General features: G+C 46.7%; 5 non-coding genes across 5 annotated transcripts; all 5 read left to right on the forward strand.

The window, feature by feature from the left end:
• The first annotated feature begins 1,936 nt into the window (after positions 1 to 1,936).
• On the forward strand, positions 1,937 to 2,127 carry LOC130313571 (U2 spliceosomal RNA). The gene has a single exon (XR_008861474.1). It is a non-coding gene; the product is annotated as a U2 spliceosomal RNA (small nuclear RNA).
• A 2,113-nt stretch (positions 2,128 to 4,240) lies between these two features.
• On the forward strand, positions 4,241 to 4,431 carry LOC130313573 (U2 spliceosomal RNA). Its single transcript, XR_008861475.1, has one exon. It is a non-coding gene; the product is annotated as a U2 spliceosomal RNA (small nuclear RNA).
• Positions 4,432 to 6,511: 2,080 nt separating this feature from the next.
• Positions 6,512 to 6,702, forward strand: LOC130313574 (U2 spliceosomal RNA). Its single transcript, XR_008861476.1, has one exon. It is a non-coding gene; the product is annotated as a U2 spliceosomal RNA (small nuclear RNA).
• A 2,082-nt stretch (positions 6,703 to 8,784) lies between these two features.
• LOC130313576 (U2 spliceosomal RNA) lies at positions 8,785 to 8,975 on the forward strand. The gene has a single exon (XR_008861478.1). It is a non-coding gene; the product is annotated as a U2 spliceosomal RNA (small nuclear RNA).
• A 2,101-nt stretch (positions 8,976 to 11,076) lies between these two features.
• LOC130313658 (U2 spliceosomal RNA) lies at positions 11,077 to 11,267 on the forward strand. Its single transcript, XR_008861552.1, has one exon. It is a non-coding gene; the product is annotated as a U2 spliceosomal RNA (small nuclear RNA).
• Positions 11,268 to 12,807: the final 1,540 nt, after the last annotated feature.

Here is a 12,807-nt window from a genome sequence, read left to right on the forward strand (position 1 = left end):
CAGGCTCCAAGAAGAGGGGGAGACCCAAGGGGGGGGGTACTGTTACGCCGAGCGCTCCGGGTTCCCGCTCCTCCCCGGAGCGCTCGCTTCACCTCCTCCGCTGCAGCGCCCCGGTCACGTCCTCTGACCCGGGGCGCTGCGATCCTGCTGCTAGCCGGGATGCGATTCGCGATGCGGGTAGCGCCCGCTCGCGATGCGCACCCCGGCTCTCCTACCTGACTCGCTCCCCGTCTGTTCTGTCCCGGCGCGCGCGGCCCCGCTCCCTAGGGCGCGCGCGCGCCGGGTCTCTGCGATTTAAAGGGCCACTGCGCCGCTGATTGGCGCAGTGGTTCCAATTAGAGTTATCACCTGTGCACTCCCTATATTACCTCACTTCCCTTGCACTCCCTTGCCGGATCTTGTTGCCTTAGTGCCAGTGAAAGCGTTCCTTGTGTGTCCCTTGCCAGTGTTTCCAGACCTTCTGCCGTTGCCCCTGACTACGATCCTTGCTGCCTGCCCCGACCTTCTGCTACGTCCGACCTTGCTTCTGCCTACTCCCTTGTACCGCGCCTATCTTCAGCAGCCAGAGAGGTGAGCCGTTGCTAGTGGATACGACCTGGTCACTACCGCCGCAGCAAGACCATCCCGCTTTGCGGCGGGCTCTGGTGAAAACCAGTAGTGGCTTAGAACCGGTCCACTAGCACGGTCCACGCCAATCCCTCTCTGGCACAGAGGGTCCACTACCTGCCAGCCGGCATCGTGACAGCAACTTTCTGTGCGACAAATTCAGACAGGAAAAATCAGTATAAATCCTTAGAAAATTATCCCCCAGTGTCTCCATCTGCTGGCGGTATTGAATAAGCATTGCTGCACTGATGGGGTATGCATTAGACGAAAAAAAAGAAGAAAAAGAAGAATAATACGCCCAGAAAAGAGGCGAAAAGGAGAAAAACGTAAAAAAACGTGAAAAAAAAGTAAGAGGAAGAGAAGGGAAAAAAAGGTGGAAATGGGTTTAAAAGTGATTTCGGCGGAGAAATATATATATATATATATATATATATATATATATATATATATATATATATGCGCACACACACACATAGATATAAACGTATTCTCCGTTGAGATATTGCAGCCGCTGCTGTGTCCAGGCCCAGGAGCCTTAGCACTGTGCTGTGATGTCACTCAATACCACTGACATCACTAGGTGTAAACAACATCTCTCCTTTGCTGTGTATGTGACTATGGAGCTGTTTGGTGATGTCGTCTATTACGGCCTTCATAGAAGCAACAGGAGATTGTTGCATCCATCTTGAACCCTCAGAACTACAGTGCTATGATGTCACTCACTTCCACAGGCCTTGCAGAGTGTAAACAACAACAACCCAGCTTTGTTGTGTATGTAACCATAGGGATTTGTGATGTCACCTAGAACCTTCACAGCAGCGACAGCTTTATGAGGAGCATCAGCACTGCTCTGCCTGAGCAGAACCATCACCGCCATAGGTTGTCAAATAACCCGGATTTAACCCACACAGGTAAGTCCAATGGGGTGCAGGCATGTCCTCTATGCTTACAGCTTCCCGTGGGTGTTGGTTTGATACCGTTTGGGGACAGCCAAGGAGGCATCTGCAGGCAACAAAGGTAGGTGTGTGCTTGTGTGTGTGTTTCCTATGCAGATCCTAAGCCCAGTGTCACATGCAAGTAGGAGGAGTAAGAAGGGTTCCTGGCAAATCCGGGTTATGGATTGCATTTAAAAAGGCCCCGTGGGAGTGCAATGGGCCCCTGTCTTGCTGCTTAGCAATAATGGTATGGGTTTAGGTTCTGCTGTGTGTACTGGTGGTTGACTGCCCCCCAGCCCAGAGTGTGCATGGAAAATTGTCTGGCAGCCTCCCTGACAGCAAGCAGTGATAGTGCCCATGAAGGGGACCTTGTTGGGCCCGCCCCTTTCACGGTTATCGCTTCTCGGCCTTTTGGCTAAGATCAAGTGTAGTATCTGTTCTTATCAGTTTAATATCTGATACGTCCCCTATCTGGGGACCATATATTAAATGGATTTTTGAGAACGGGGGCCGATTTCGAAGCTTGCTTCCGTCGCCCTATGCATTGACCCGATATGGCAGTATCTTCGGGTACAGTGCACCACCCCCTTACAGGGTTAAAAAGAAAGATTCCTACTTTCATTGCTACCTGCTTGCTGGCTAGCCAGCTAGCCAGCCCTGTGGGCCTTGCTGCTGCTGCAGCCAAAAAACAAAAGGTGGTGCTGCTGCTGCTGCTTCTGCTGCTTCTGCTTCTGCTTGTGTCTGGCCCCTGTTGGAGCGTCCAGGCACAGGACTTCTGCTGCTGCTGACTAAATGGCCTCCTTAATTGGATCATTTGAGTAGCCAGCACACCTGTGCAGGTAGGGCATGACATGATAGGCAGCTGCCTTGATAGCGGGTGGGTGCTGAATGTTCCTAATTGACAAAATAAGATTAATGCTTATGAAGAAATATAAAATCTCATCCCTTCCCCAATATCGCGCCACACCCCTACCCCTTAATTCCCTGGTTGAACTTGATGGACATATGTCTTTTTTCGACCGTACTAACTATGTAACTATGTAACATAACATGGGGGGGGGGGGGTCTCCTGGCTGTTCACACAGGTGTGTCATTGCTGTACATTGACCATGCATTGCTTCTGTGGTATTGCAAAGGCAAAGACAAATGCTTCCAGCCATCCATTGCACTAATGGATTGGTCATCAGCTGGCTGTCTATGTCCCGCATCAATATAGACCAAAGTACAGAGGGTTAGGCTATGCTATTGTGCACCTACCTGATGCATCAGAAGGTGCGAGGCCCTTGCTAAATTCTGTGCACAGACTTTGAGATCTATGCTTTAGACTGTATCTAAACCTGCTCCAACATGGACTGACATTCTGGCCTACTTTCAGCCGATGCGACTTGTCTGTCGCTGAACAGTCGCTTTTTATGTATTCAGCACCTATGTATAATGTTGTAAAAATGCTCTAGAAGCTAAAGTCGCAGAAATGTCACACATATTTGGCCTGCAACTTTCTGTGCGACAAATTCAGACAGGAAAAATCAGTATAAATCCTTAGAAAATTATCCCCCAGTGTCTCCATCTGCTGGCGGTATTGAATAAGCATTGCTGCACTGATGGGGTATGCATTAGACGAAAAAAAAGAAGAAAAAGAAGAATAATACGCCCAGAAAAGAGGCGAAAAGGAGAAAAACGTAAAAAAACGTGAAAAAAAAGTAAGAGGAAGAGAAGGGAAAAAAAGGTGGAAATGGGTTTAAAAGTGATTTCGGCGGAGAAATATATATATATATATATATATATATATATATGTATATATATATATATATATATATATATATATATGCGCACACACACACATAGATATAAACGTATTCTCCGTTGAGATATTGCAGCCGCTGCTGTGTCCAGGCCCAGGAGCCTTAGCACTGTGCTGTGATGTCACTCAATACCACTGACATCACTAGGTGTAAACAACATCTCTCCTTTGCTGTGTATGTGACTATGGAGCTGTTTGGTGATGTCGTCTATTACGGCCTTCATAGAAGCAACAGGAGATTGTTGCATCCATCTTGAACCCTCAGAACTACAGTGCTATGATGTCACTCACTTCCACAGGCCTTGCAGAGTGTAAACAACAACAACCCAGCTTTGTTGTGTATGTAACCATAGGGATTTGTGATGTCACCTAGAACCTTCACAGCAGCGACAGCTTTATGAGGAGCATCAGCACTGCTCTGCCTGAGCAGAACCATCACCGCCATAGGTTGTCAAATAACCCGGATTTAACCCACACAGGTAAGTCCAATGGGGTGCAGGCATGTCCTCTATGCTTACAGCTTCCCGTGGGTGTTGGTTTGATACCGTTTGGGGACAGCCAAGGAGGCATCTGCAGGCAACAAAGGTAGGTGTGTGCTTGTGTGTGTGTTTCCTATGCAGATCCTAAGCCCAGTGTCACATGCAAGTAGGAGGAGTAAGAAGGGTTCCTGGCAAATCCGGGTTATGGATTGCATTTAAAAAGGCCCCGTGGGAGTGCAATGGGCCCCTGTCTTGCTGCTTAGCAATAATGGTATGGGTTTAGGTTCTGCTGTGTGTACTGGTGGTTGACTGCCCCCCAGCCCAGAGTGTGCATGGAAAATTGTCTGGCAGCCTCCCTGACAGCAAGCAGTGATAGTGCCCATGAAGGGGACCTTGTTGGGCCCGCCCCTTTCACGGTTATCGCTTCTCGGCCTTTTGGCTAAGATCAAGTGTAGTATCTGTTCTTATCAGTTTAATATCTGATACGTCCCCTATCTGGGGACCATATATTAAATGGATTTTTGAGAACGGGGGCCGATTTCGAAGCTTGCTTCCGTCGCCCTATGCATTGACCCGATATGGCAGTATCTTCGGGTACAGTGCACCACCCCCTTACAGGGTTAAAAAGAAAGATTCCTACTTTCATTGCTACCTGCTTGCTGGCTAGCCAGCTAGCCAGCCCTGTGGGCCTTGCTGCTGCTGCAGCCAAAAAACAAAAGGTGGTGCTGCTGCTGCTTCTGCTGCTTCTGCTTCTGCTTGTGTCTGGCCCCTGTTGGAGCGTCCAGGCACAGGACTTCTGCTGCTGCTGACTAAATGGCCTCCTTAATTGGATCATTTGAGTAGCCAGCACACCTGTGCAGGTAGGGCATGACATGATAGGCAGCTGCCTTGATAGCGGGTGGGTGCTGAATGTTCCTAATTGACAAAATAAGATTAATGCTTATGAAGAAATATAAAATCTCATCCCTTCCCCAATATCGCGCCACACCCCTACCCCTTAATTCCCTGGTTGAACTTGATGGACATATGTCTTTTTTCGACCGTACTAACTATGTAACTATGTAACATAACATGGGGGGGGGGGTCTCCTGGCTGTTCACACAGGTGTGTCATTGCTGTACATTGACCATGCATTGCTTCTGTGGTATTGCAAAGGCAAAGACAAATGCTTCCAGCCATCCATTGCACTAATGGATTGGTCATCAGCTGGCTGTCTATGTCCCGCATCAATATAGACCAAAGTACAGAGGGTTAGGCTATGCTATTGTGCACCTACCTGATGCATCAGAAGGTGCGAGGCCCTTGCTAAATTCTGTGCACAGACTTTGAGATCTATGCTTTAGACTGTATCTAAACCTGCTCCAACATGGACTGACATTCTGGCCTACTTTCAGCCGATGCGACTTGTCTGTCGCTGAACAGTCGCTTTTTATGTATTCAGCACCTATGTATAATGTTGTAAAAATGCTCTAGAAGCTAAAGTCGCAGAAATGTCACACATATTTGGCCTGCAACTTTCTGTGCGACAAATTCAGACAGGAAAAATCAGTATAAATCCTTAGAAAATTATCCCCCAGTGTCTCCATCTGCTGGCGGTATTGAATAAGCATTGCTGCACTGATGGGGTATGCATTAGACGAAAAAAAAGAAGAAAAAGAAGAATAATACGCCCAGAAAAGAGGCGAAAAGGAGAAAAACGTAAAAAAACGTGAAAAAAAAGTAAGAGGAAGAGAAGGGAAAAAAAGGTGGAAATGGGTTTAAAAGTGATTTCGGCGGAGAAATATATATATATATATATATATATATATATATATATATGCGCACACACACACATAGATATAAACGTATTCTCCGTTGAGATATTGCAGCCGCTGCTGTGTCCAGGCCCAGGAGCCTTAGCACTGTGCTGTGATGTCACTCAATACCACTGACATCACTAGGTGTAAACAACATCTCTCCTTTGCTGTGTATGTGACTATGGAGCTGTTTGGTGATGTCGTCTATTACGGCCTTCATAGAAGCAACAGGAGATTGTTGCATCCATCTTGAACCCTCAGAACTACAGTGCTATGATGTCACTCACTTCCACAGGCCTTGCAGAGTGTAAACAACAACAACCCAGCTTTGTTGTGTATGTAACCATAGGGATTTGTGATGTCACCTAGAACCTTCACAGCAGCGACAGCTTTATGAGGAGCATCAGCACTGCTCTGCCTGAGCAGAACCATCACCGCCATAGGTTGTCAAATAACCCGGATTTAACCCACACAGGTAAGTCCAATGGGGTGCAGGCATGTCCTCTATGCTTACAGCTTCCCGTGGGTGTTGGTTTGATACCGTTTGGGGACAGCCAAGGAGGCATCTGCAGGCAACAAAGGTAGGTGTGTGCTTGTGTGTGTGTTTCCTATGCAGATCCTAAGCCCAGTGTCACATGCAAGTAGGAGGAGTAAGAAGGGTTCCTGGCAAATCCGGGTTATGGATTGCATTTAAAAAGGCCCCGTGGGAGTGCAATGGGCCCCTGTCTTGCTGCTTAGCAATAATGGTATGGGTTTAGGTTCTGCTGTGTGTACTGGTGGTTGACTGCCCCCCAGCCCAGAGTGTGCATGGAAAATTGTCTGGCAGCCTCCCTGACAGCAAGCAGTGATAGTGCCCATGAAGGGGACCTTGTTGGGCCCGCCCCTTTCACGGTTATCGCTTCTCGGCCTTTTGGCTAAGATCAAGTGTAGTATCTGTTCTTATCAGTTTAATATCTGATACGTCCCCTATCTGGGGACCATATATTAAATGGATTTTTGAGAACGGGGGCCGATTTCGAAGCTTGCTTCCGTCGCCCTATGCATTGACCCGATATGGCAGTATCTTCGGGTACAGTGCACCACCCCCTTACAGGGTTAAAAAGAAAGATTCCTACTTTCATTGCTACCTGCTTGCTGGCTAGCCAGCTAGCCAGCCCTGTGGGCCTTGCTGCTGCTGCAGCCAAAAAACAAAAGGTGGTGCTGCTGCTGCTTCTGCTGCTTCTGCTTCTGCTTGTGTCTGGCCCCTGTTGGAGCGTCCAGGCACAGGACTTCTGCTGCTGCTGACTAAATGGCCTCCTTAATTGGATCATTTGAGTAGCCAGCACACCTGTGCAGGTAGGGCATGACATGATAGGCAGCTGCCTTGATAGCGGGTGGGTGCTGAATGTTCCTAATTGACAAAATAAGATTAATGCTTATGAAGAAATATAAAATCTCATCCCTTCCCCAATATCGCGCCACACCCCTACCCCTTAATTCCCTGGTTGAACTTGATGGACATATGTCTTTTTTCGACCGTACTAACTATGTAACTATGTAACATAACATGGGGGGGGGGGGGGGTCTCCTGGCTGTTCACACAGGTGTGTCATTGCTGTACATTGACCATGCATTGCTTCTGTGGTATTGCAAAGGCAAAGACAAATGCTTCCAGCCATCCATTGCACTAATGGATTGGTCATCAGCTGGCTGTCTATGTCCCGCATCAATATAGACCAAAGTACAGAGGGTTAGGCTATGCTATTGTGCACCTACCTGATGCATCAGAAGGTGCGAGGCCCTTGCTAAATTCTGTGCACAGACTTTGAGATCTATGCTTTAGACTGTATCTAAACCTGCTCCAACATGGACTGACATTCTGGCCTACTTTCAGCCGATGCGACTTGTCTGTCGCTGAACAGTCGCTTTTTATGTATTCAGCACCTATGTATAATGTTGTAAAAATGCTCTAGAAGCTAAAGTCGCAGAAATGTCACACATATTTGGCCTGCAACTTTCTGTGCGACAAATTCAGACAGGAAAAATCAGTATAAATCCTTAGAAAATTATCCCCCAGTGTCTCCATCTGCTGGCGGTATTGAATAAGCATTGCTGCACTGATGGGGTATGCATTAGACGAAAAAAAAGAAGAAAAAGAAGAATAATACGCCCAGAAAAGAGGCGAAAAGGAGAAAAACGTAAAAAAACGTGAAAAAAAAGTAAGAGGAAGAGAAGGGAAAAAAAGGTGGAAATGGGTTTAAAAGTGATTTCGGCGGAGAAATATATATATATATATATATATATATATATATATATGCGCACACACACACATAGATATAAACGTATTCTCCGTTGAGATATTGCAGCCGCTGCTGTGTCCAGGCCCAGGAGCCTTAGCACTGTGCTGTGATGTCACTCAATACCACTGACATCACTAGGTGTAAACAACATCTCTCCTTTGCTGTGTATGTGACTATGGAGCTGTTTGGTGATGTCGTCTATTACGGCCTTCATAGAAGCAACAGGAGATTGTTGCATCCATCTTGAACCCTCAGAACTACAGTGCTATGATGTCACTCACTTCCACAGGCCTTGCAGAGTGTAAACAACAACAACCCAGCTTTGTTGTGTATGTAACCATAGGGATTTGTGATGTCACCTAGAACCTTCACAGCAGCGACAGCTTTATGAGGAGCATCAGCACTGCTCTGCCTGAGCAGAACCATCACCGCCATAGGTTGTCAAATAACCCGGATTTAACCCACACAGGTAAGTCCAATGGGGTGCAGGCATGTCCTCTATGCTTACAGCTTCCCGTGGGTGTTGGTTTGATACCGTTTGGGGACAGCCAAGGAGGCATCTGCAGGCAACAAAGGTAGGTGTGTGCTTGTGTGTGTGTTTCCTATGCAGATCCTAAGCCCAGTGTCACATGCAAGTAGGAGGAGTAAGAAGGGTTCCTGGCAAATCCGGGTTATGGATTGCATTTAAAAAGGCCCCGTGGGAGTGCAATGGGCCCCTGTCTTGCTGCTTAGCAATAATGGTATGGGTTTAGGTTCTGCTGTGTGTACTGGTGGTTGACTGCCCCCCAGCCCAGAGTGTGCATGGAAAATTGTCTGGCAGCCTCCCTGACAGCAAGCAGTGATAGTGCCCATGAAGGGGACCTTGTTGGGCCCGCCCCTTTCACGGTTATCGCTTCTCGGCCTTTTGGCTAAGATCAAGTGTAGTATCTGTTCTTATCAGTTTAATATCTGATACGTCCCCTATCTGGGGACCATATATTAAATGGATTTTTGAGAACGGGGGCCGATTTCGAAGCTTGCTTCCGTCGCCCTATGCATTGACCCGATATGGCAGTATCTTCGGGTACAGTGCACCACCCCCTTACAGGGTTAAAAAGAAAGATTCCTACTTTCATTGCTACCTGCTTGCTGGCTAGCCAGCTAGCCAGCCCTGTGGGCCTTGCTGCTGCTGCAGCCAAAAAACAAAAGGTGGTGCTGCTGCTGCTTCTGCTGCTTCTGCTTCTGCTTGTGTCTGGCCCCTGTTGGAGCGTCCAGGCACAGGACTTCTGCTGCTGCTGACTAAATGGCCTCCTTAATTGGATCATTTGAGTAGCCAGCACACCTGTGCAGGTAGGGCATGACATGATAGGCAGCTGCCTTGATAGCGGGTGGGTGCTGAATGTTCCTAATTGACAAAATAAGATTAATGCTTATGAAGAAATATAAAATCTCATCCCTTCCCCAATATCGCGCCACACCCCTACCCCTTAATTCCCTGGTTGAACTTGATGGACATATGTCTTTTTTCGACCGTACTAACTATGTAACTATGTAACATAACATGGGGGGGGGGGGGGTCTCCTGGCTGTTCACACAGGTGTGTCATTGCTGTACATTGACCATGCATTGCTTCTGTGGTATTGCAAAGGCAAAGACAAATGCTTCCAGCCATCCATTGCACTAATGGATTGGTCATCAGCTGGCTGTCTATGTCCCGCATCAATATAGACCAAAGTACAGAGGGTTAGGCTATGCTATTGTGCACCTACCTGATGCATCAGAAGGTGCGAGGCCCTTGCTAAATTCTGTGCACAGACTTTGAGATCTATGCTTTAGACTGTATCTAAACCTGCTCCAACATGGACTGACATTCTGGCCTACTTTCAGCCGATGCGACTTGTCTGTCGCTGAACAGTCGCTTTTTATGTATTCAGCACCTATGTATAATGTTGTAAAAATGCTCTAGAAGCTAAAGTCGCAGAAATGTCACACATATTTGGCCTGCAACTTTCTGTGCGACAAATTCAGACAGGAAAAATCAGTATAAATCCTTAGAAAATTATCCCCCAGTGTCTCCATCTGCTGGCGGTATTGAATAAGCATTGCTGCACTGATGGGGTATGCATTAGACGAAAAAAAAGAAGAAAAAGAAGAATAATACGCCCAGAAAAGAGGCGAAAAGGAGAAAAACGTAAAAAAACGTGAAAAAAAAGTAAGAGGAAGAGAAGGGAAAAAAAGGTGGAAATGGGTTTAAAAGTGATTTCGGCGGAGAAATATATATATATATATATATATATATATATATATATATATATATATATATATATATGCGCACACACACACATAGATATAAACGTATTCTCCGTTGAGATATTGCAGCCGCTGCTGTGTCCAGGCCCAGGAGCCTTAGCACTGTGCTGTGATGTCACTCAATACCACTGACATCACTAGGTGTAAACAACATCTCTCCTTTGCTGTGTATGTGACTATGGAGCTGTTTGGTGATGTCGTCTATTACGGCCTTCATAGAAGCAACAGGAGATTGTTGCATCCATCTTGAACCCTCAGAACTACAGTGCTATGATGTCACTCACTTCCACAGGCCTTGCAGAGTGTAAACAACAACAACCCAGCTTTGTTGTGTATGTAACCATAGGGATTTGTGATGTCACCTAGAACCTTCACAGCAGCGACAGCTTTATGAGGAGCATCAGCACTGCTCTGCCTGAGCAGAACCATCACCGCCATAGGTTGTCAAATAACCCGGATTTAACCCACACAGGTAAGTCCAATGGGGTGCAGGCATGTCCTCTATGCTTACAGCTTCCCGTGGGTGTTGGTTTGATACCGTTTGGGGACAGCCAAGGAGGCATCTGCAGGCAACAAAGGTAGGTGTGTGCTTGTGTGTGTGTTTCCTATGCAGATCCTAAGCCCAGTGTCACATGCAAGTAGGAGGAGTAAGAAGGGTTCCTGGCAAATCCGGGTTATGGATTGCATTTAAAAAGGCCCCGTGGGAGTGCAATGGGCCCCTGTCTTGCTGCTTAGCAATAATGGTATGGGTTTAGGTTCTGCTGTGTGTACTGGTGGTTGACTGCCCCCCAGCCCAGAGTGTGCATGGAAAATTGTCTGGCAGCCTCCCTGACAGCAAGCAGTGATAGTGCCCATGAAGGGGACCTTGTTGGGCCCGCCCCTTTCACGGTTATCGCTTCTCGGCCTTTTGGCTAAGATCAAGTGTAGTATCTGTTCTTATCAGTTTAATATCTGATACGTCCCCTATCTGGGGACCATATATTAAATGGATTTTTGAGAACGGGGGCCGATTTCAAAGCTTGCTTCCGTCGCCCTATGCATTGACCCGATATGGCAGTATCTTCGGGTACAGTGCACCACCCCCTTACAGGGTTAAAAAGAAAGATTCCTACTTTCATTGCTACCTGCTTGCTGGCTAGCCAGCTAGCCAGCCCTGTGGGCCTTGCTGCTGCTGCAGCCAAAAAACAAAAGGTGGTGCTGCTGCTGCTTCTGCTGCTTCTGCTTCTGCTTGTGTCTGGCCCCTGTTGGAGCGTCCAGGCACAGGACTTCTGCTGCTGCTGACTAAATGGCCTCCTTAATTGGATCATTTGAGTAGCCAGCACACCTGTGCAGGTAGGGCATGACATGATAGGCAGCTGCCTTGATAGCGGGTGGGTGCTGAATGTTCCTAATTGACAAAATAAGATTAATGCTTATGAAGAAATATAAAATCTCATCCCTTCCCCAATATCGCGCCACACCCCTACCCCTTAATTCCCTGGTTGAACTTGATGGACATATGTCTTTTTTCGACCGTACTAACTATGTAACTATGTAACATAACATGGGGGGGGGGTCTCCTGGCTGTTCACACAGGTGTGTCATTGCTGTACATTGACCATGCATTGCTTCTGTGGTATTGCAAAGGCAAAGACAAATGCTTCCAGCCATCCATTGCACTAATGGATTGGTCATCAGCTGGCTGTCTATGTCCCGCATCAATATAGACCAAAGTACAGAGGGTTAGGCTATGCTATTGTGCACCTACCTGATGCATCAGAAGGTGCGAGGCCCTTGCTAAATTCTGTGCACAGACTTTGAGATCTATGCTTTAGACTGTATCTAAACCTGCTCCAACATGGACTGACATTCTGGCCTACTTTCAGCCGATGCGACTTGTCTGTCGCTGAACAGTCGCTTTTTATGTATTCAGCACCTATGTATAATGTTGTAAAAATGCTCTAGAAGCTAAAGTCGCAGAAATGTCACACATATTTGGCCTGCAACTTTCTGTGCGACAAATTCAGACAGGAAAAATCAGTATAAATCCTTAGAAAATTATCCCCCAGTGTCTCCATCTGCTGGCGGTATTGAATAAGCATTGCTGCACTGATGGGGTATGCATTAGACGAAAAAAAAGAAGAAAAAGAAGAATAATACGCCCAGAAAAGAGGCGAAAAGGAGAAAAACGTAAAAAAACGTGAAAAAAAAGTAAGAGGAAGAGAAGGGAAAAAAAGGTGGAAATGGGTTTAAAAGTGATTTCGGCGGAGAAATATATATATATATATATATATATATATATATATATATATATATATGCGCACACACACACATAGATATAAACGTATTCTCCGTTGAGATATTGCAGCCGCTGCTGTGTCCAGGCCCAGGAGCCTTAGCACTGTGCTGTGATGTCACTCAATACCACTGACATCACTAGGTGTAAACAACATCTCTCCTTTGCTGTGTATGTGACTATGGAGCTGTTTGGTGATGTCGTCTATTACGGCCTTCATAGAAGCAACAGGAGATTGTTGCATCCATCTTGAACCCTCAGAACTACAGTGCTATGATGTCACTCACTTCCACAGGCCTTGCAGAGTGTAAACAACAACAACCCAGCTTTGTTGTGTATGTAACCAT

This window comes from Hyla sarda, unplaced genomic scaffold, assembly GCF_029499605.1.
Source record: "Hyla sarda isolate aHylSar1 unplaced genomic scaffold, aHylSar1.hap1 scaffold_178, whole genome shotgun sequence".
NCBI classification, from domain to species: domain Eukaryota; kingdom Metazoa; phylum Chordata; class Amphibia; order Anura; family Hylidae; genus Hyla; species Hyla sarda.